The sequence below is a fragment of the Stomoxys calcitrans genome, chromosome 5 (assembly GCF_963082655.1).
Source record: "Stomoxys calcitrans chromosome 5, idStoCalc2.1, whole genome shotgun sequence".
Taxonomy (NCBI): Eukaryota; Metazoa; Arthropoda; class Insecta; order Diptera; family Muscidae; genus Stomoxys; species Stomoxys calcitrans.
In genome coordinates, this window is record NC_081556.1 from 55323604 (window position 1) to 55347676 (window position 24073).

The 24073-nt window shown below is 39.0% G+C and overlaps 1 long non-coding RNA gene across 2 annotated transcripts in view; it reads left to right on the forward strand.

Moving 5' to 3' along the window:
- The window catches only part of LOC106084905 (uncharacterized), a 417203-nt gene that overhangs the window by 126226 nt on the left and 266904 nt on the right, over positions 1–24073 (forward strand). For both annotated transcript variants that reach the window (XR_009398537.1, XR_009398536.1), the window contains exon 5: positions 17129–17209. This is a non-coding gene — a long non-coding RNA (uncharacterized LOC106084905). The remainder of the gene's footprint in view (positions 1–17128; positions 17210–24073) is intronic.

A 24073-nucleotide genomic window follows, 5' to 3' on the forward strand; every position in this document is an offset into this window, starting at 1 on the left:
TTATATATTTTTATGTTTCTTCCACCCATTTCCATTCATAATCGCTTCAAGCTTCAAGGATATCCTATAGTTTTGTTGGGCGCTATGTATGTGTGTGTGTGTGCATGGGCCATTCATTGTATGGTTGTAAATATTAGACCTTCTTCGCATTGCATTTTTATTTATGAGCACAATTTGGCTTGTATAATTTTCCATCATAGAATGGGGGTATACAAATTTCTTTAAGCCGTTTGTAACACATCAAAACATTCGTCTGAGACCCAACAAAGTTTATAAAATCTTGACACCCCAAGTAGATTTAACCGTCTGTCCACCTGCCCCATGCTTTGATATAGCTCCCATAAAAACCGATCTCGGGTCTTAAATTCCTGAGCCTCTAGAGAACTAGAGTAATTTTGATCAGATATAGCTGAAGCGACCTCTTCTATGATTTGGCTGAAATTTTGCAAAATGACTCTTACTATGGTCTCCAACATCCAAAACAAATGTGGTTCGAATCGGTTCATAACCTCATATACAATAGCTCCCATAGTATAGAAATTCTTAAAGTACGTTTACATTGGCCACTAAATCTGGATTTGTGGCCTTTCGAGATTTAAATTCTAAATCCCGTGTAATTTTTTAGGGTTTGCCATACAAAAATAAATCCTATTTTTGCAGGATTTATTTTTAAACATCATATAAATCCGATTTTATGGCCGAATAATCGATTAAAGTGCCAAAATATGCAACTACTTTAAGAATTTTGTGTGGATGTGTTTGATATGCACATTCATGCCTGTGTATCTGTAACTTAAATCCCCAAAAATGCAATGTAAACGAACTGGATTTGGATTTAGATAAATCCAAATCATAAGAAATTCCATGTAAACATGCTATTATCCATTATCCTTTGTTTGCCTATAGCGAGATTTTGGGCAGAGAACTTGACAAATGCGATCCATGGCGGAGGGTTTATAAGATTCGGCCCGGCCGAACTTAGCACGCTTTTGCTTGTTTCGTTTAACTTCGATTTACCCCTTTCGTTTCGTTGTTCAAGTCCGTTAGGGATCCTTTGGCGTAGCAATTGCGTGTAGATGTTTCTTAATTTTCCTTTTTTTTTTTTTGTTTCACGGTTTTTGACTTGGCTTGTTACAAAAACGAGTCGAATTGCAAATGAAGCTCCTCTGACCATGGCGCTGGCATTGATGATAGCAATGCTGGCAGTTGCATTCGCTGCTTGTGGTTTAAAGTCCAAAAGTTAAGTGCATTTATGGTGGCTGCTTGGTTTATCTGCAATATTTAAGTAGTTGAAGTATTTTAAAGATTTTCCTTGGAATTTTTTTTGTGTGTAATTCTTATGCAAATCAAATCTACTAACAGCTAAGTATGATTGTTGCAAATGGAAAAATCACTGGGGCATGCAAGGAAAACAGCATGAAAATTCGTACTACCAAGATAAAATTTGGGGCGTCACGTTGACATGCAGCAATACGGATTGTCGGGTTTAGGTTGAATAATTTGATTAACTCTAAACAAAGCGAAAATAAAACCAGTATGGCAAAGCTAAAGTCGAGCGCAGCCGACTATATAATACCCTACCCAACCGAGTCTACTACTCCACTACATCTTATAAATAAAACCTATGCCTAAATCTAGTCAGACTTTAGTTACTTACTGAAACATACAATAGAACAGCAAAAAGCTTTTGCTTTTGAATAAAATTGTTGTTGTACTTATATGTTAGCTTGCAAGGCAAGTGCCTTTCAACAAGAAATTTCTGCTCTGGGATTGCTGAGATTCAAAATAAATTGTTGCAAAAAAATTGACAAATTTTGTCGTTGTTTTGCGTCAAAAGTTGTTGTTTTTCAAAATTATGTTTATTTGTGTAACCATCATTGAGGTTCAATTTGAATCAGACAGCAATCATTGATATATGAAAAGTTTTTAACTGTTCCTTAAGGAACGTTTATGGGAAATTCTTCATTTTGCCAATGTGTAAATCCTTGCATTGAAGGGTTCTTCCATTTGATATACAATTTGGTGGTCTCCATCGACCATCATTCAATATATGCATTTTGTTTGTACGTGAGCAGTTTTCTGGATGTTCTACGCTTTATCGTGGTATTCACAATACGTTCCATGGTTTCCCTTTGCTTTCGTAGTAAATGCAAATCCCACAAATCCCATGCGGTAGGGGCGAATATAAGGGATAGTAAAAACGGATCCCCCTAACGTTGACGACCCACGCAAACGAAAAAAAGACCATGATTTGCGCCTAGAGAGAGAATATGACCGCTGCCCCGCCCATGATATTATAATCGTTCTGGGAGATTTTAATGCGGAAATAGGGAAGAAAGACATTTTTGGTCCAACAGTCGGAAAGTTTAGCCTCCACGAGATAACGTCCAGTAATGGGTTGTGGCTGATAGATTTCGCCGCGGCAAAAAACATGGTAGTTAGTAGCACCAGATTCCAACATAAAAATATTTACAAAGCCACATGGCTGTCACCCGATCAAAACACGAGAAACCAAATTGATCACGTTTTGATAGATGGAAGGCGTTCATTCAGCGTGTTAGATGTATGATCGATCCGTAAAGCGAATATAGATTCGGATCATTACCTTTTTGCAGCAAATGTTCGCACCCGTTTGAACATGGAGAGGAAAGTACGATTTGACACTGCACGGAAGCTGGACATTGGAAAGCTGCAAACACAACAAATGGCAGTGGCATACTCCACTCGACTGACCCAACTGCTTGATGAAAACACTCCTTGTTCCGATGATATAATGGCACAGTTGCAAAATACTGCCCACTCCATGGAAAATGCCGCGAAATCCGTACTTGGGTACCGGAAGCCTTCTCCAAGAAACCCATGGTACGACCAAGAGTGTCGAGATGCTACTGAAGCCAAGAATGCGGCATATAGAGCAACCCTGCAATCAGTAGCAACGCGCCAGATGAAGGAGAGGTATCAGGAGAAAAGGCGAGAGGTGAAACGTATATTCCGCAGAAAGAAAAAAGGAAATGGAAAGACATAAGTGTGAGCGAATTGTGAAGTAGGAGTCAGAATGAAGTCCGGAAATTCTCTAAAAGAATTACATTTCATACCGATGGCTTTGTTGCAGGCACATCCTCCTGCAGAGACAAAGAAGGAAATCTGGTAACTGACACAGATAACATGCTGATAACATGGAAAGAACATTTTACCCAACTGCTAGTTTCCCACGTTAGCGGCGAAGAGGATACCGCAGAACCAATCCCTGATGTTGGTAAATGTTTACCTCCTAGTCAGAATGAGGTCCAAGTAGCAGTGACTCGACTAAAGAACCACAAGGCAGCAGGAGCCGATGGGTTACCCGCTTAACTATTTTATACCGGAGGCGATACGCTGATAAGGCGTAGGCAAGAACGCATACCCGATGATTGGAACCTCAGAATACTATGTCCCATACACAAGATAGGAGACAAGACGGAATGTGCCAACTACAGAGGAATAAGTCTCTTCCCCATCGCATACAAGAGTTTGGTATCCCTGCAAAGTTAATAAGACTCTGCATTATGACACTTGCTCATACGCATTCCTCAGTAAGAATAGAAAAGAATCTCTCCGAACCATTTAATACCAAACGAGGTTTCAAACAAGGAGACAGCCTATCGTGTGATCTCTTTAATATCCTGTGGGAGAAAATTATGCGAGATGCAGATGTGAATAGATATGGCACACTAATCACAAGAGAACACATGCTTCTCGCCTATGCCGAAGACATCGATATCATAGGTCGGCCACCGGAAGTAGTAACTGCAGCCTTTGAATCGAAAGAGAGTCAGTGAAAATGGGTCTGGCGGTAAATGGAGATGAGACGAAATGGATGGTTTCAACTCCCGAAACCCCTTGGACAACAGAGCAAATAAAGAAAATGGAGAAAGTTGGGAACCACATCTTAGAGACAGTCAGTAACTTTATCTACCTCGGCACCGCCTTAACCGTAACGAATGACACCAGTTTTGAGATAAAGAGAAGAATAATACTGGCAAACAGATGCTACTTTGGACTAAGTAAGGAGTTTAGAAACAAGGCAAACTCTCAACAGACGAAGATTGAAGCATGGGTACTTGTGAAAGCAGATGTGGCAGTGCTTGGAGTATTTAAGAGAAAGATTCTTCGTAAAATATATGGACCAGTTTGCGTTAATGGAGAGTGTGGGCGACGTATGAACCACGAGCTGTATGACGACGATAGCATAGGTACACGCATCAAAATACAACGGCTGCGTTGGCTAGGTCATGTTGTCAGAATGGATGAAGAAGCTCCAGCAAAGGAGTCTTTTGAAGGCAAACACGGTGGTACACGCAAACCGGGAAGACCAAAAGCTCGATGGAAAGATCAAGTGGTGGGAGACATCTCGAAACTTGGTGTCTGAGATTTTAGAATGAGCGCAGAAAATTGAGGCGCTTGGAACGCTATTCTTCGTTTGGCTAGTGGAACAAATATTCTGTCATAGCCAATTAAAGTAAAGTTAGTCCGCTTGTTTCTTTAATAATACCGAGAATATTCCATCAGTTTTGGGTGGCTTAAATTCTTAAAGGCTTCTTTTATCTTAAATTCTGTAATGATAAGCCTTCTGTCGACCTTATTGGCCCGATATAACGCAAGTGCCATGATATTCTGTGGAAAATACGTGGAAATGAACATGTCCTCCGTTGTCTCTTGTTGTCTCACTTCTAACGTCCACTCACGTTTCGGTTTGGACATGGGGTTTTGAGAGAAACTTCCTTTAGCGGTGTGTAATAAACAATCTAATAAACGTCCACCTGTTTACGACGTAAGTTTAGCCCCGGTGTTCAGTGTCATAGACGAACATGGTAACCTCTGCGCTACGGTGGCCAAACATCTAAAACCGAATTTAAATAACATTAAAATTACATTTTTATTAGTACATGTAATTGCACTCTTTAAGTTCGAGCAATACATGAAACATTTAAAAGTCACTCTTGCGGAATTGACCAAAGAAAAGCCGACAGTGACTAAATTCAAGTTTTGAAGCCGGAGTCCGAGAATTTGTCCTTAGCTGGAGTGTGGTTTGCAGTTGAGTAGACTTGGTTCTATTCAATGCAGAGAAATTAGAAATTATCACAAACTCAAAGACGCAACACTATGTATGATATAAATGAAGTATTTGCTTGTCATCGTGCAGTATTTCATTCTTGTGAGTTTAACAAAGATTTTATAGAAGAATTCTGTGGTATATAGAATTAACATAATATTGTTGAAGATGCCAATATTGCCTTTATTTTATTTCTTTGTTTATTTAATTTCATTTTCATCCACAAATTTGAACCTTAAACTGTTTGTAAATTATGAGCTAAGAACTTTTAAATATTACGCAACATACAGAGCTAAAACATAAATCATACAGCATGCTGCTTAAACCATCAATCACATTGTAGCACTTGTGTTCTTGTGCAATGTTAAAAGATTTAATAAATTCCCATTTTTATATGCTCACGTCTGCGTTATCAGGTGCAGAATATTAGCTAAAATACCAATAAATCAAATGAAATCAAATTTATCAAAAGCCAAATATAAGCTTCTGAATCATAACTTTTAAGCACTTTCCCGCTCTTAGAATCTGTAGTGGGAAAAAATCAATGCCACTTATGGGGGGAAACATTTCCAAAAGTGCCATAAATTTGTTGAAAAAGTTCATGTCATGAACTCTGCTCTTCAATTCCTTGCCCCCTCCCCTCTACACCCCATCAATTTTTCTTCCCACAATCATTATCAATGATGGACGGAAATCGCATTAGAAATTTTTACACTTTAATAGATCTGTCTTCAATGCTGAAGTCTTTTGTAATTTTCCCCGAAGAGGAGAAACCCAAAATCAGAAAAAAGTTGATAATTTGATTAACTTCATTGTGTGAGCTCAAGAGCTGGAAAGGACCTCCTTTTCCAAGTAGGCAAGCAACGTAAAGATAAATAATTGTGTTGCCTATTCGTGTGGAAGACATTGTGGTGCCAGCAGTTGTTAAACCAAACACAACAATTTTCAGTTCACTTGCGATGAAACATACAATAGGGTGAACCGAAATTAAAGAAAGTTAGTTTAATGTTTAAGGACATTTTATAGCAAATGCGAATGACTATGTGCCAAGCTAGCCGGCCTCCATTGTCTCTTGAGTTCTTCTAAAGTTAACATCAACTCTTGATATATTTGAGCAGATATTTCTACACAATTGCAGGAAGGCAGTACATAACCTTCCTGTCATAAATAGACGATGATCAGTATCACTTTTTTTCAAGTCTGAAACTGTTGGTATTCATTTCCTCAAAACGCTGTGTGGCGTTTACACAAGCATCTGACTTTATGATTTTATTTCTTTGAAGTAAGAAATCTTTTTAAGCCTAGGTTCATTTAAAATTAACTTAAATCTGATTCAAATTCTTAGTTCAAGTCTTTTTTATATGATTTTGGCACTCCGATGTTTTTCAATCACAAAACTTTGCATTCATTAATAACACCCTAATGTACATTGATTCACACTTGGTAAAAATTTCGTGGCATAAGACACCATTCATACATCACATCATCGAAATCCATGATATACACTTGTATCTCATTTTTGTTTTCCTTTTTGAGTGTTACATTAATGAAACTCTTGGCTGAAGAACTGGCACGAAGCACTTGGTTTATTTTCTTCAGTGCAGACTTTTATTGCTGACGGATTGGGGTCGACCTTCGGTATAAGACTGATACCATAGTACAAAACTATATAAGCAAGATGTATGTGTGTGTGTGTGTGTGTGTGTGCGTTTGTATGTGTGTCTCAACGACAATGCAAAGGATATTTATGGTTGTCTTAGTGTAATTTATATCATCTTAAGCAGATGGAAATGACGAAAATCTTTAATAATCCAATCAATGATGATGTCTCAGTGTGGTATGAAAAGCAACCAAGCATACTCAGTCATTTGCAATGAAACCCATAAGTGATTCTCATTTAAGCTACAACAAATTTAATACAAAAACATTAAACGGATATTGAAAGGATTATACCAATAGAGAAAAGTTATTTAAGTAGAATGAGTCTTCAGGAAATAACAATATGTTCCAATCAAATGGCATTGACAAACAACTCAAGGTGATTTTAAGCCAATTTAGAATTGTGAATGTTAAATAAGGGGTGTTTATTAAGCGTAGTTTTTTATACCCACCACCGTAGGATAGGGGGTAATTTCATTTAGTCATTCCGTTTGCAACACATCGAAATAACATTTTCCGACCCTACAAAGTATATATATTTCGGATCGTCGTAAAATTCTAAGACGATGTCCGTGTGTCTGTCCGTCTATCCGTCTGTTGTAATTACTCTACAGCCTTCAAAAATTGAGAGAGATATTGAGCAGAAATTGGGCACAGATACGTCTTTTTGATGCATGCTGGTAAAGTTTTTGAACGAGCCAAATCCGACCATATTTGGATATAGCTGGTATATAGACCGATTTTCCGATAAATGCCCATAATGCCCATAAATTCTTTATTTTTCATCCGATTTTGCTGAAATTTTAAACAGTCAGTAGTTTTAGGCCCCCCGGCATCTGACCCAAAAATGGTCCATATCGGATTTTATAAAAGCTTTATTTATTGCCCGATTTCGCTGAAATTTTAAACAGAGGGTTATATTAAGCCTCCAGATATCTGACCAAAATATGGTTTATATGGATTAAGGGTCTGAAGCCCATAAAAGCTTTGTTTTTTAACCGATTTCGCTGAAATTGGAAACAATAAGTAGTTTTACGCCTCCTAATATAGGAACCAAATATGCTTCAGATCGGACAATATTTAGATATAGCTGTCATATATACCGATCTGCTGGTAAAGGGTCTGAAGCCCTTACAAGCTGTATTTATTATTTATTTGAAACAGTAGGTAGTTTTAGTTCTACCGATATCCGTCCCAAATACGGTTCGGATCGGACTGTATTTAGCTGTCATATAGACCGATGTGGCGATTAAGGCGTCTGAAGCTCATAAAAGCTTTATTTATTACCCGATTTTGCTGAATTTTGAAATACAAAATTCAACAGTGACTTATATTTATAAGACCACTCAATGTCCGTGTCGAATTTGGCTGCATAAGTTATCCAATTTTCACCGGATTATGACGAAAGGGGGTTTACATATATACCCGAGGTGGTGGGTATCCAAAGTTCGGCGCGGCCGAACTTAATACCTTTTTACTTGTCAACACTTAAATTTGCCTCATGTAATAAAAATTTTAATTAAAATTTACTTTACTTCACCATTTACTTTTTAAAATGACATTGTGTAAACCCTGTCTAATTATGCATCACTGCGGTAAGCGGTAACGGTTGCGGTCGTCTTTGAAGAAAAATGTATCCTTGATGCAACCGGCATATAAACCACAAAAACTGTCGTTTTTTCGGGAATTGTCGTTAATTCGTGCACGGCATGTGACTCTTCTTCACCCGAGACGCGACAGTTTTGTTTGTCGCTGAACACAGCTTTTGGGTAAAACAGTGGATTTCCACCGAGCTGCCGTTAAGTAAGATGCGCGTTTATGTAGCTTTCAGACTCACTTAAACGTTTTCACCCATTCTGAAGCCACCGGAGAAGGAAAATGTTTTCTAGTTCCTAACGTTGAACCATACAGATCGCTTTTAAAAGCCCAACAACTTGCGAATGTTCACATACGCTAAATCAGACAAGTTCTCAAAGAAATGAAATCCTAAAGTAGAACTCCTTCTAACTGCTAGTGCGTGCAACACACACGGAAGGTGTTCTATAGTCTCTTCTTTCTCGATGTCCCTACAGCTTCTGCAAAAGTCGTTGCTGGCAATCTTCAGTCCGTCAGCATGTTTTCGGATTAGACAGTGACCTGTCGTGACGGACACAATGATTGAGACATCTGTTCTAGCCAATGACAGCAAAGCAGTAGACCTAATCAAGTCTAGATGAGGCCAAATAGTTTTGGAATGCTCACAGCCCCCTCTTTGTGACCATCTATCGTTCGTTGCCCTCCGGTCCAGATCCTGAAAACCTAGCTTACATGTCGCTAGAGGCATAGCCACAGATTCCAGTGTCCCTGGAGTGTGTAAGGTAGTTCCTAGTCTCGCAAGCTCGTCTGCTTTATAATTCCCTGGGATTTTTCTGTGGCCCGGCACCCATAACAGGTGAATTTTGAACTGTTCAGCCATCCCGTTGAGAGATCTGCGACAGTGGAGGGCGGTTTTTGTATGCAGAAATACGTTCCCCAGTGATTTAATGGCTGCCTGGCAGTCTGAGAAGTCGTACGACATTATATCTTAGCCATTCCACCACTTACTTAATTGCAAGCATCTCTGCTTGATACACACTGCAATGGTCGGGTAAACTCTTCGATATGACCAGTTCTAGATCTTTAGAGTACACCCCAAAGCCCACCTTGTCGTTAAGTTTGGAACCATCCGTATAGAAGTCTTTGTAACTTCTTTTACCAGGGATATCGTAGTTCCAATCGGTTCTATCAGGAATAGTGGTACAGTAAGTTTTATCAAAAATCGGCGCAGGTAGGGTGTAACCCACACTGCCTGTTACATCGGATATTGTATCAAGTATAACAAAGTGTCCGTGGCCGCCACATGACCAATGAGAAAGCTCCCTTAACGTCACGGCAGTGGTCGCTGCAATTTGGGTAGCCACGAAGTCCTGAAGCATAAGATGTAGCATTAAATTCAGTGCGACAGATGGTGTTGTCATCAGTGCGGCTGTGATGCACAAACAAGAGATCCTTTGGGTCCGGTTAAGTATTGAGCAGTAGGTGGATTTTTGAAGCGCCGTCCACCAGACCACAACACCATATAGCATAAAAGGTCTGATAACTGCAGTATATACCCAATGCTTGACACGCGGTCTAAATCCCCAACTTTTGCCAATGCCTCTTTTACAGGTGTATAGGGCAAAAGTGGCCTTTCTTGCCTTTACCAAAATGTTGTATTTGAAGTTCAGTTTCCTGTCCACCAAAACACCCAGGTATTTTGTGCTTTCTGTAAATGGTAAATTCTCTCCACCCAAGGAAAGAGGTTCCACTGCAGGCAACTTGTATCTCCTGCTGAAAAGAACTTCTTCTGTCTTGCACGGATTTATACCCAGACCACTTTCGGTAGCCCACTTTGCTGTTGCACGTAGAGCTTCCTGAAGAATATCTCTTAGAGTACGGTGAAATTTTCCCCTAACCGCAATTGCCACGTCATCAGCATACGCGACAACTTTTACGCCTTTTTCATCCAGAGACAACAATATATTGTTAATGGCTATATTCTAAAGTAGAGGAGATAGAACACCTCCTTGAGGTGTTTCTCAGCTGTCCCATCTTTTTAGATCCACAGTAAATAAGTTATTAATAAACTTTTGTACAGTAGAGTTGATGCCTAGAAACACTAACTCCTTCATGAGTTACGTCGGTTTTACATTATTGAAAGCACCTTTAATGTCAAGAAATGCTACCATTGTATATTCCTTGACAGCGAGAGAACCCTCTTTGAAGCCTTCTAGATCGTAAAGGGCTGTTTCAGTGGATTTGCCTTTACTATATGCAAGCTGGTGCCGCGACAGGCGATCTCCAGGCATCTTTGCCCTAAGATATGTTTCTATCCACTTCTCAAGAGTCTTCAGCATTGGAAAATTGGACTAAGCGGATGGACCATTTGAGGCGCAGTCACGGTCAACATTTGCATGAAATGATCTTCAAATATTAAAAATATTCAAATATTAGTACGGTCCATATAGTACTATCGATTCAAATAAAGATTTCATACATTTTTCTGAATTTTAGGGCACTAAGGGTTTTCAGATATTTCTTCGCATTGCATAGAGAACAGTTCATATTTCGCCCGATTTCCTAGATTTACATTTAAAGTTATTGAAATGCGGTGTACTTCACTTGCTAAAATATCCTCAAAGAATGTATGTGTGTTTGTGAATAAATGAGTTCGTATGAGGGAGGGCATGCGGTAAAACGTTACTGACTACATTGAAGTAATAACATGCAAATATGAATGGTTGTTACAAACGACGTAGTATTTCGAGTTTTTTTTTAACTCTGCATTAGTCGGCTGACTGAGTGTGTAAAAGGTTGTTACCGCACACATTGGCATAGTGTTACTATACCCTCGTGTGACGTATGTATGGCGGCGTCTGAGAACATTTGCTTGTTGCCATTTACTTTTCTGAATGTGCGATATGCTCCCAATTCCCTTATGTGTTCACATGTAGTGTAGCTTGTTTATAGATGGGAAATGAGATCTTCCATCTCTTTTCATGGCACGCAAATGATTTTATAGTTAAAGGGTTTCTTTAAATCGAGACAAGGCAACTACATTTTAAATTAAAATGAACGTTCGTCTAAAAAATGATAATGTCTTCCCGGGATTGAGCGAAAGACATGCGGATGGCTGTAGAACATTTCATTGTAGTACGTATAATAATCGATTTGGTAAGTAAAGAACAATGATAAGAAAGCTCTACAACACATTTGCAGAGGCTAATGTCAAAGTATTCAATGCCTCATTTTTAACTGAAATATGTTGTAGAATTTGTTTAAACAAATTCTATGAAAAACTGCAAATAAAAGAGAAACGATAATAACTTAAATATTGATTTAAATGTGTGCCATAACCCCATATTTGTAAATTATGATGTATAGCGTATTGAAACATTTTTGAAGAAATTTGACATTGAGCAGAAAAAAATTTATTGTACCCTATACCACTACTGAGGGTCAGGGTATAATAACTTAGTAAATTTGTTTGTAACACCCAGAAGAGAAATAGATGGACCCATTGTTACATAGGCGAAGATCAGCCAGAAGCATCGCAAGAGCTTTCAATGCCTCTAGAAAAAGTCAAAATTTGGTTCGGTTTAAATGCTGGTGTCATCATTGGAAAGCACTTCTTCAAAGGTGTTGCGAATCGTAACGTAACTGTGAATGGTGAGCGCTACCGTGAGATGATATCCAACTTTCTTAGTCCAAAATGCAAGAGCTTCATGTAAATGAAGCGACTGAGAGACAGGGTATATTACTTATTAAATTTGTTTTTAACACCCAGAAGAAAAAGAGATAGACCCATTGTTACATATGCGGAGCAACTCAGAATCACTAGCAGATTCGAATTATTCATGTCTGTCGGCCCGTCTGCCAGTCTGTCCATGTTTTTGAGCGCAATGTACAAATCGCTTTTTCAATCCCATTATTTTCAAATTTGGTGCACAGATTTTTTTTTGGCCTTGAGACGAAGTCTATTGCTAAAGTTTGCTATTACTATTGCAGTCTATTGCTAAATAGGCGTATCGACTCAGAGTTACTGGCAGATTCGAATTGTCTGTTGGTCTGTCTGTCTGTTCAGGTATTTGCGCGAAATTTTCAAATCGCTATTTCTATCCGAACATTTTCAAATTTGGTGCACAGATTTTTTTCTTCTTGAGACGAAGTTTATTGAAACGAAGTCTAAAGAAATAGGACTGATCGAAGACGAAGTCTAAAGAAATTGGACTGATATTAGAATAATGTGGTCATTTGTTAAATTTAAGATAATTCTCTTATAACGATTTGGGTTAGCTTAAACATTTTCATAGGAATGGGTGCAGATTTAGATATAGCTAGGGCGCCCCGGTAGCCGAGTTCGTAGCGTGTTTGAATAACCAGTGCAGGGGTCGTGGGTTCGATTCCCGCCAGAAGCCTTGGTCTATCGCTAATGTGGTATCACAATTAACTTAATATTATCTTAGTGAGTCTGTAAAAGGACTGCCATTCTCAACTAACTTAACTTAATATGTATATATATGTATCACCATATATATGTATCACCAGATTTTCTACCCAAAACAGCAGTTGCCAACCGCTTCACTCGTATACCTTCGGTCCATTGTGTACATCCTAGGAAGAAATGAAAAATGAGAGAAGAGAGAGACGAAAGCAATTTCAAAATAAACATGGATGAACTAAAAAGCCGGCATAGGGACCGAAAAAAGTCTCACCGACTTGAGGGGCGCCTCGTCAGCCATCTCAGACTCTTGCAGAAGTCCAAAAAGTCTGGGGTTCGAAAGAATGTAGAGAGCTCAGTGATGAAATGAGGTGTTCGCCCATAATGCCTTAGTCATGGGCATTGGCGCAACCTCCTCATCCCCACAGTCTCTGCAGAAATCTTGATCTTTCCGAGCCCATCCCCATGTCAGCGACCTGACATTGCAGTTGCCCGTCTCTTACCAACAATCCAAGGTCAAGCTTTCCCAGCTCGAGAACAAACGACGTCCTCGTTGAGGAAAACCTCGGCCACAGCACATTGTCCATCTCTCAGCCCACGCCTAGTTTGGACATTTGTCATAGTCCACCATCCCAAACAGCCAACACAAAGGGGATTCAACATCTGCGTCGCACTCCGTGACCCAAACTTGGCCAGCTAGTCAGACGTTAAGTTTCCCACTATGAAGTGTGGATAGCCCGGAACTCAGCCCATTCAGCGCAAACCTCAAACGTTCGAAACGGCCCTTACATCTCGCGACAAGCCTCGAACTCAGGTGACCACAGGTAGGGCCTTCATTGCTGTCTGACTTTCCACATTAATCGTAACAGTCAGAGAGGGCCGCAGCTCCTGATTCAGGATCACATTCAAGGCCCCGAGGATTTCAAAAACCACTGCCTGAAAGACACTGCATCCATCCAGAAGTCAATGTGACTCTATTTTCCTAGGAATTTAACAAGAGCTCCTGGCCTCGTGCGAAAACCAGGCTGAATCCATCCGTGTAGCCCGAGGGATCAAAGAATGACTAGACCAAAGGTACCTCTTCGGCAAGACAACCTTTAGGTCTTCATCGAAGAAAGGTTCACCCGGCACATAATCCGTCTCCTCGCCATTCTGACCTCGCGCTAGTTGACATTGGCGAGGAGACGGAGACTGCCTTCCGCAGAATCAACGAGTAAATACGTGCTAAGTTCGACCGTGCCAAATCTTATACACCCTCCACCATGGATCGCATTTGTCGAGTTCTTTTCTCGGTTTCTCTTTTTAGGCAAACAAAAGGATAAAAGAAAAGAATTGCTATGCTATTGGAGATATATAAAGTTGTAGCCCGATTCGGACCATAATTGAATTGAATGGTGGAAACCATAGCAGAAGTCATTGTGTAAAATTTCAGCCAATTCGAATAAGAACTGAGCCCTTCAGGGGCTAAAATAAGGAAATCGGTTTATATAGCAGCTTTTTCAACCAAATCGGATATTATTCACGTCCTCTAGAGGTTCAAGAAGTCAAGATCGCAGATCGGTTTAAGTGGCAGCTATATCAAGTTAAAGACCGATTCAGTCCATATATGAGACAGGGGCTCAAGAAGCAAATTAAGAAGATCGGTTTATTTAAGAGCTGTATCAGGCTATAAAAAGATTCAGACCATATTTGACACGTAAGTTGAAGGTCATGGAAGAAGCCCTTGTACAAAATTTATACCAATCGGATAGTAATTCCGCCCTCTAGAGGCTCAAAAAGTCAAGATCCCAGATCGGTTTAAGTGGCAGCTATATCAAGTTAAAGACCGATTCAGTCCATATTTGACACAGTTGTTGGAAGTCATAAGAAAACACGTCATGAAAAAATTTCAGCCAAATTAAATAAGAATTGCGCCATCTAGTGGCTAAAGAAGTCATGACTCAAGAACGGTTTATATGGCAGCTATATAAGGTTATGGACCGATTTTAACCATACATAGCTTACTTGTTGGAAATTATAACGAAACACGTCAGCCAAATCGGATAATAATGGCGCCCTCTAGAAGCTCAAGATCGAAGATCGGTTTATATGGTAGCTATATCAGATTATGAATGGATTAAAACCATACTTGGCACAGTTATTGGAAGTCATAACAAAGCACGTCGTGCAAAATTTCAGCCTAATCGGATAATAATTGCGCCCTCTAGAGGTTCAATGAGTCGAATCTCCAGATGGCTTTATATGACAGCTATATCCTGTTATGAACCGATTTCTACCATACTTAGAATAGTTGTTGCAAATCATAACAAAACACATCATGCGAAATTTCAGTCAAATCGGACAAGAATTCCGTCCTCCCATGGCTCAAGATGTCAAGATCCAAGATTGGTTTAGATGGCAGCTATATCAAAACATGGACCGATATGGCCATCCGACCTACACTAATAAGAAGTATGTATTTGTGCAAAATTTCAAGCGGCGAGCTTTACTCCTCCGAAAGTTAGCGTGCTTTCGACAGACGGACGAACATGGCTAGATCGACTTAAAATGTCTTTATGGGTTCTTAGACGAATATTTCGAGGAGTTACAAACGGAATGGCGAAATAATTATACCCCCATCCTATGGTGGAGGGTATAACAAATGCCCGAAACCACAAAAAAAGACATATCCCAGACTTCCGAAGTCTGAGCGCGGCCTATAACGCCGCGCACTCCTTGTGCAACAAGAGCAGAGGTTTCAGATCAAATATTGTATTCAGCGCTGCTCTCGGAGCACTCCTCCTCGCCTAGGTCCAAGACCGGTTTATCAACACCGCCGCAACACCATGAAGACATACCTTGTCGAGAGCTCGGTGTCACATCAGGCACCCATAGTTGAAGATCGTCCGAACCACAGCAGTGTACATCCAGTGGATCGTACTGGGCATGGGCCCCCAACTCCTGCCCACCGAGTTGCGACATGAGTAAAGCGCATTCAGAGCTTTTTGTCAGGACATTTTTAGTATGTCTTCATTCAGATTTTGATCAAATTTGGTTCAGATTTAGATATATTTCTTATGTACGTTCATGCATCTACCGATTTGTTTGCGTAGAGTCCCGATTTTACACAAAATTTGATAGGGTATTGTGAATATGGCACCGCGCCATTTTTGCCCTATCTTACTTGTCAAATCTAGAGTCGTTTTGTAAAACGTATCTTTAGGTTAGGGTATATGACCCCACTATCCCCCCCCCCCCACCCTAAAATTCCACCAAACAGACATATTGGACGTTATGTCAATATGGGCCTCAAAAGAAAGGTATTCGGGAGTAGATTACGAATCTGGCATACAAAATCAGTTCGAAGTACAGGGGGTCCCCCTACTGTCCAAAAACGCTTTAAATGGGCACATGACCTATCATGACTATATGGGACTCGATTTTGTTGTTGTTGTTTGTTCCGTAGAATCAAAAACTGCTAAACCGATTTTTTTTTTAAATTTTCACAGTTTGTGAAAGTTTGTCTGGAAGGAAACATAGGCAATATAATTTTTAGATATCGGTCGGATATCTAAATTTTGTCCGATGTTATCGCCAGGATTTGAACGCAGGCGTTCAGCATTATAGGCGGACATACGCTGCAGTGGCACGAATTCTATATACACATTCAAGGCGAAGTATCCCAACCCCAAATGATATTAGAGAGTTAGAGAAGGTGCAGCGGAGCGGGCCCGATTCGGCTATTAGACTCATATATAGCATCAATATTTACATCATGTATCAAATTCCCTAAACGATATCAGTAATGAAAGTGCACATACTGAAAATCGGGCATATTTTTGTGAGGAAACTATATCTGAGTTTGATACTGGATCGAATGGGATTTTTCCTTAAGGAAATACCGACAAAATTTGTTGAAATTCTTACAAAACGACGATAACAGCATATTGCGGAACGTTATAAAAATCTTACAAAATTACGATAACTGTATATCGCTGAACGCTATAAAATAAGTTCAATATTTTATTGATAACATGCTAAGAGTATTCTTTTATCGCACATCTATCTAGCTCTTACAACTGTTGCCAAAAGTAAGGATTTTGTCATTTTCAAACAATGTGCCAGTATAATTCACATCGTAGAAAATGTAAAAAACCACAATTGAACATGCAATTTAATTAAGCAGACTATTATTAATGATTCCTGGGAGAACGGTAATGAATGTACATTTTATGCAAACAAGTCCACAATTTTTATTTTACTTTTATTTAGTGTATTTTTACATTGTGTGTGTGTGTGCGTTTGTGCGGTATACTGCAGAAAAAACCATCTATGTAGAACTTCTTCCTTTTTGACAAATGAATTTAATTTTCTCGTTTCTTTTTGCTTGTTATTTTCAGGGACAGAAACGTTCGTTTGCCCGTATGTGTTTGAATTCATGGTTGTATGCTTAAGTCGAAGGATAATTTAACTGCATTGAGGTAAGGCCAATTTTGAAAGACAATGAAGAAGGTTGTTAAGCACAATTTAAAATGTCTTTTTATTTTGAAATTTTATATGAGGCATTTGGGGAAAGACTTAAATTGTTGGAAAAAAAAACACACACTAAAATGTTGTTGTCATAAAAATCCTATAAACGGCAATTGAACTCTGACAATAGTAAATGCGTTGTGGTTTAACGATTAAATTCGATCGTAAGAAAACCCATAAATGAAGTGTTAAATAAGGTCATAAAATATAATGTCGATATGGAATTACGATTCAGTTAATTTAAAGATTCAAGATTCAATTCAGTTCAGATAGGATCTATGAAAGTTAGTGTGCATTCGACAAACAGATAGATGGACAGACATGGATAAATCGACTTAAAATGTCAAGACGACCAAATACTTTGTTGAGTCTCAGATCAAAATTTCGATTAGTTATAAGCGAAATAATGAAATTAGTATAGCCCCCTTTCCTAGGTTAAGAGTACAACAGGTAAAAATTTGTTAAGTTCGGTCAGGCCGAATCTTAGAAATTCAAAGTCATTCATTATACTAAAAATGCTCACAAACAAACTTAGATGAAAGGCATATGTGTGCCAAAAATGTAAGCTTCTAGACGGACAGACGAATAGACGAACATGACAGGGTCGACTTAGAATATGCAGACAATCAAGAAGATCAATATTTCGAGGTGTTACAAACGGAATACCATCCAATGGTGACGGGTATACAATAACAAATTGCACAAAAATTCCATTTCATCACCAACTGTCGGTTTGAATTAAAGTGTACCATATCCTGAAAGACCTTCACTCTAGTTATTATAATCCACCCTACCACATTTCATTGCTTACGAATGCCAAGTTGGCCCAATGGAACAATTGTTTTAAGGCACATTTCTTGCAACAATTGGATTCCACGGAAATATTAATTGAAAAAACTTATTTTATTACACGTATACAAAGGAATGAAAAAATAATTTTTCTATATGTGGCAATCAAGGAAATATTTTTAACAAACAAACAATCAATTATGACTTGATTTTACATTTTGTTCATATACAGAGTATTTTGGTGCACGCACATCCTCCTGCAGAGACAAACAAGGAAATCAGGTAACTGACATATATAGCATGCTGAGAATATGGAAAGAACATTTTACCAACTGCTAGTGTCCCACGTTGGCGGCGAAGAGGACACCGCAGAACCAATCAATGATGATGGTATAGAATGTTTACTTCCTAGTCAGAATGAGGTGCAAGTAGTAGTGACCCGACTAAAGAACAACAAGGCAGCAGGAGCCAACGGCTTACCAGCTGAACTATTTAAGACAGGAGGCGACACGCTGATAAGGCGTATGCATCAGCTTATCTGGGTAATCTGGCTAAAAGAACGCATACTAGAAGAACACATACATACATGATTGGAACCTCAGCATACTATGTTCCGTTCCACAAGAAAGAAGACAAGACGGAATGTGCCAACTACAGAGGAATAAGTCTCCTCCCCACCGCATCTAAGGTACGCTCGAGCGTACTGTGTAAGAGATTAAAACCTAAAGTCAATGAGATAATTGGGCCCTATCAATGCGACTACAGAGGTGGTAAATCCACCCTAGACCAGATATTTACACTGCGCTAAATCCTGGAAAAGACCCGAGAAGGACAAATCAACACCTACTATATCTTTGTTGACTTCAAAGCCGCTTTCGATACCAATTTAGGTTCAAAGGTTTAACATCCCTGCAAAATTAATGAGAATTTGCAGGATGACACTTGCTGATACGCGTTCCTCAGTAAAAATAAGAAAGAATCTCCCGGAACCATTTAATATCAATCGAGGTTTTAGACAAGGACGCTGCCTAAGGTACGATCTTTTTAATATGCTGTTGGAGAAGATTATACGAGATGCAGATGTGAATAGATATGGCACACTAATCACAAGAGAACACATGTAACTCGCCTATGCCGACGACATCGATATCATAGGACGATTACCGGAAGAAGTAACTGCAGCCTTTGAAAGAATCGAAAGAGAGTCAGTGAAAATGGATGGATGGTTGAAATGGATGGTTTCAACTCCCAAAACACCTTGCACAAACGAGCAGATAAAGAAAATTGGGTACCACAACTTTGAGACAATCAGTAACTTCATCTACCTCGGCACCGCCGTAACCGAAACGAATGACACCAGTTATGAGATTAAGCGAAAAATAATACTGGCAAACAGATGCTACTTTGGACTAAGTAAGCAGTTTAGAAACAAGGCCACCTCTCGACAGACGAAGATTACACTTTACAAGACACTGATACTACCCGTGCTGTTATATGGTTCTGAAGCATGGGTACTTGTGAAATCAGAGGAGGCAGTGCTTGGAATATTTGAGAGAAAGATTCTTCGTAAAATATATGAACCAATTTGCGTTAATGGAGAATATAGGCAACGTATGAACCACGAGCTGTATGACGACGTTAGCATAGTTACACCCATCAAAATACAACGGCTGCGTTGGCTAGGTCATGTTGTCAGAATGGATAAAGAAGCTCCAGCAAATAAGTCTTTTGAAGGCAAACACGGTGATACACGCAAACCAGGAAGACCAAAAGCCCGATGGAAAGATCAAGTGTTGGGAGACACCTCGAAACTTGGTGTCAGAGATTTTAGATAGACCTATATATGGATACAGTTGCCGTGTAGATCAGTATTCTGTTTAATCAACTTGAGCACTGAATTGTATTAATTACATTACCAGACGTCCGTGCCGAGTTGGGTTGGTTCATATTCTGATATATCTGCTATGGGTTCATAAATAATATATTTTTCACCGGATTATGACGAAAAAAGTACGGCCCTGTCGAACTTTTATTTGTTTTTAGATACGTATTTGCAAAGACGATGCTGTGTATTTCATCCAAATTTGTTATATTCCATTACAAGCTGGCCCAGTATGCTTCGCTATACCCTAAAGTCGCTTTTTAACATTGAATGTTGCCTTAAATGTTATGAAGTCGATTATCAGAGTCATGGTGTGTTTCCGATATAGTTACATTAGTTTTAAAGTCTCAAAGGTCTTTCCTAGATCAATCCTTTTCCAAATTCTAGTGTATGATTCGTATTCTATTATTATTCCCTTAATTTGATTCCCCTATTGTCCCGATCGGACTGATTGTTAATTAGAGCGGCGGCCCCCAAATACTTGTCACCAAAGTCCTTTCATTTACATTCTAAATTTTCCCAATCGTTATGCATAAACGTCTGGGAGAGACTTAGCCAGGGAGAGGGCTATCGGGCCCGAGCGCCAAAGAAAATAGTCTCGAAGCCTCAAATCGCACGAACGAGGTGGCCAATCGACTGGGCTTTTTCATGAGATAACACACCCATCAAACTTAAGGCGCTATTACATGGTATGTAGTTGTTTTATGAAATGTCATTTTTATACCCACCACCGAAGGATGGGGGTATATTCATTTTGTCATTCCGTTTGCAACACATCGAAATATCCTTTTCCGACCCTATAAAGTATATATATTCTTGATCAGCATACAAATCTAAGACGATCTAGACATGTCCGTCCGTCTGTTTGTTGTAACCATGCTACAGTCTTTAAAAATAGAGATATTGAGCTGAAACTTTACACAGGTTCTTTTTTGTCCATAAGCAGGATAAGTTCGGAGATGGGCTATATCTGACTATATCTTGATACAGCCCCCATATAAACCGATCGGCCGATTTAGGGTCTTAGGCCCATAAAAGCCACATTTATTATCCGGTTTTGCTGAAATTTGGGACAGTGAGTTGTGTTAGGCCCTTCGACATCCTTCGTCAATCTTGCTCAGATCGGTCCGGATTTGGATAAAGCTGCCATATAGACCGATCCTCCGATTTAGGGTCTTAGGCCCATAAAAGCCACATTTATTATCCGATTTTGCTGAAATTGGTGGACAATGGGATGTGTTAGGTCCTTCGACATCCTTCGTCAATTTGATCCAGATTGCTCCAGATTTGGATATAGCTGCCATATATACGGATCCTCCGATTTAGGGTCTTAGCCCCATAAAAGCCACATTTATTATTCGATTTTGCTGAAATTTGGGACATTGAATTGTCTTAGGCCCTTTGACATTTTTCTTCAATTTGATCGGTTCAGGTTTGGATATAGCTGCCATGTAGATTGAACTCTCGATTTATGGTTTTGGGCCCATGAAAGGCGCTTTTATTGTCCGATGTTGCCGAAATTTGGGACGGTGAGATAAGTTATGCCCCGTGACATACTTCTGCAATATGGAACAGATCAGTCAAGATTGCAACTTGGCCCAAATCGGTGCAAATTTGGATATAGCTGCCATGTAGACCGATCTCTCGATTTAAAGTCTTGGCCCCATAAAAGGCGCATTTATAATCCGATTTCACTGAAATTTGACACAGTGACTTATGTTAAGCTTTTCGACATCTGTGTCGTGTATGGTTCAGATCGGTTTATTTTTAGATATGGGTACTAAAAAGACCAATATTTTGTTATACACAATTGAATAATGACTTGTACTTATTAGTATATGATCCAAATCGGATAATATTTCGATATAACTGCTATGGGACATAAGGTACGCAATTTTCACCGGAGTTTGAAGGAAGGTGGTTTACATATATACCCGAGGTGGTGGGTATCCAAAGTTCGGCCCGGCCGAACTTAGCGCCTTTTCACTTGTTAGTATTCACATTTTATTTAAAATTTTTTGTCAAAATTGTCAATGTACATATGATTCAATTTACATATGTATGTGAACAAAAGCTGAATTTTTTATGCGTGCTAATTGTTCAAATCATGAGAAAGCTGGTAAAATCACGAAGTTGTGGAAATAATTTAAGTTGGGATTGCTTTCATACGACAGACAACAAAAACAGCTGATGGTTTATAAAAAAATAAATAAATTTGACATTTCATAAGACAACTTCATTCCGTATAATAGCCCCTTTACTATTCAATAAATCCCTTGTAACGTGTTCTGCGTGCCTGGTGGTACCGTTCTGTTGAAACCACATGTCGTCCAGGTCCATATTTTCCAACTCAAGCCAAAAAAAAATCAGTTAGCGTTGTCCATTCACGATTGGCATCGTCGACGAAGAAGTATTGCCCAATAACGCCGCCGGCATGCAAACCCACAAAACAGTTATTTTTTGGGATGAAGTGTTGTTTCGTAAAGCATATGTCGTCGATTTTCATCTGACCATTGACACATATTTTGCCCATAAGCCACAAATGAGCTACAACTTTGAAAATGATTTACACTGTTAAAGTAACGGTCATCGTCTCCGAATTTCGTTAGCAAATTTCTATGATTTGCAAATGGGTTTCGTTCGTGTACTTAACTATGACGAAAATGTTGGCCTGACTTAATAAATTGACAGTCACAGTTCAATGATGAGTGTAAGAGTGCGTTTACAAATTAAATTCAAAGTTGTGAAGTAGTTCAAATCTGAGCGACATTGCACCCCTTTTGGTCAATGAAAGTTCCCAGCTGATTTGTACCAAATAAAGTTTTATTTAGACAGAAAGTTTCACTTCAACTTTCTTCAGCCTTTATATCTTTAATCCATTTATAGCCCAGGATACGTATGAGGACTAATGTTTAAGTATGTCTATATACGCCATAATTCATATGCCACTTGATAAATATTACAAACTTAGTCATTTGACCTTTTAAGTATCAAATATTCTTGATCGTTATAAAATTCCGAGTCTATCGGACATTGTAGGAAGTAATGTGCCCCATTATTTATAGATACAGATTTACTGAACAAAAGCTCTCTCTACCTCTATCTCTCTCGTTTTATTCATTTTTTCCCCTTTAAATGGTGGACTAAACAAACGCATGCAATTAATTAAAAGCAAATACAGTTTGTACACCCCTCGAAGTATTACTACCCACACTGCAACAAGGTGTCCCACCTGTTTCTTTCACTTGATCTCATTGTGTGTCATGAAATGAAAACATGGTCGCAAATGAAACTTGATGATGTGCCTAGCCTGTGAAATGAAAGCAGGCGAAATCAAAGATAAAACGCCAGATGAGGATGCAGAAATAGGGCCTGCTACTGCAGCTTCATTATGAAAATATTTTAAATTGAAGCAAATTTCTGCCAAAAAGGTGAAAAATTGAAGATTAAGATTAAACTATGGGCTGGCTGGTTTGTCTGAAGTTCGCTCAGACCTAGCAGAAAAGTTTGTTTTTTTTTTTTTTTTTGGTTGACTACCTTTCAATCTGACGGTGGCAATGTTGATGCGGGACCAGCGGAACTAAAACTAATACTTTGTCTGAAAACTCTGTCATCTTGGCTTAAACACGTTTGTAGGTGTTATTCTTTGTATTTTTTGCCTTAGTTGCCATTCTCGGAGAACACAGTTTGTGTTCTTCCTTTGCCACACATTCGTGCTTATCGTGCATTTTTAGCCCAAAACTGTTGAAAGGCAACTTTGTAAATATGAAATTAAAGGAAATATTTTTCTTCTATTTACCCTTTGAAGGCAGCACGTGACGGAGCAAAATAAACAAAGCCACTGACGCAAGCCATCAAAGACGGCTGTGATGATAAAACGCTTTGTCGGCCATGGCAGTGTCCTGGTAGTACGGTTGATTTTTTTTTTTTTTGATTTTTTTTGTAATTCTTTGTCGTCCTTGTTAAATGTATAAAATCACCAATTTTTCTAAGCCTTACCAAAGGAAGGGGAGAATGCCACCACAAAAACGAAGGTAGCTCAGAAAAGTAACAAGAAAAAGGGACAAGCCTGTTAAAATGTAATAAAAATTAAAAACAAGGAGCAAAAATATTCTTTGAGTTGCAGGCAAGTGTGGTAGATGAC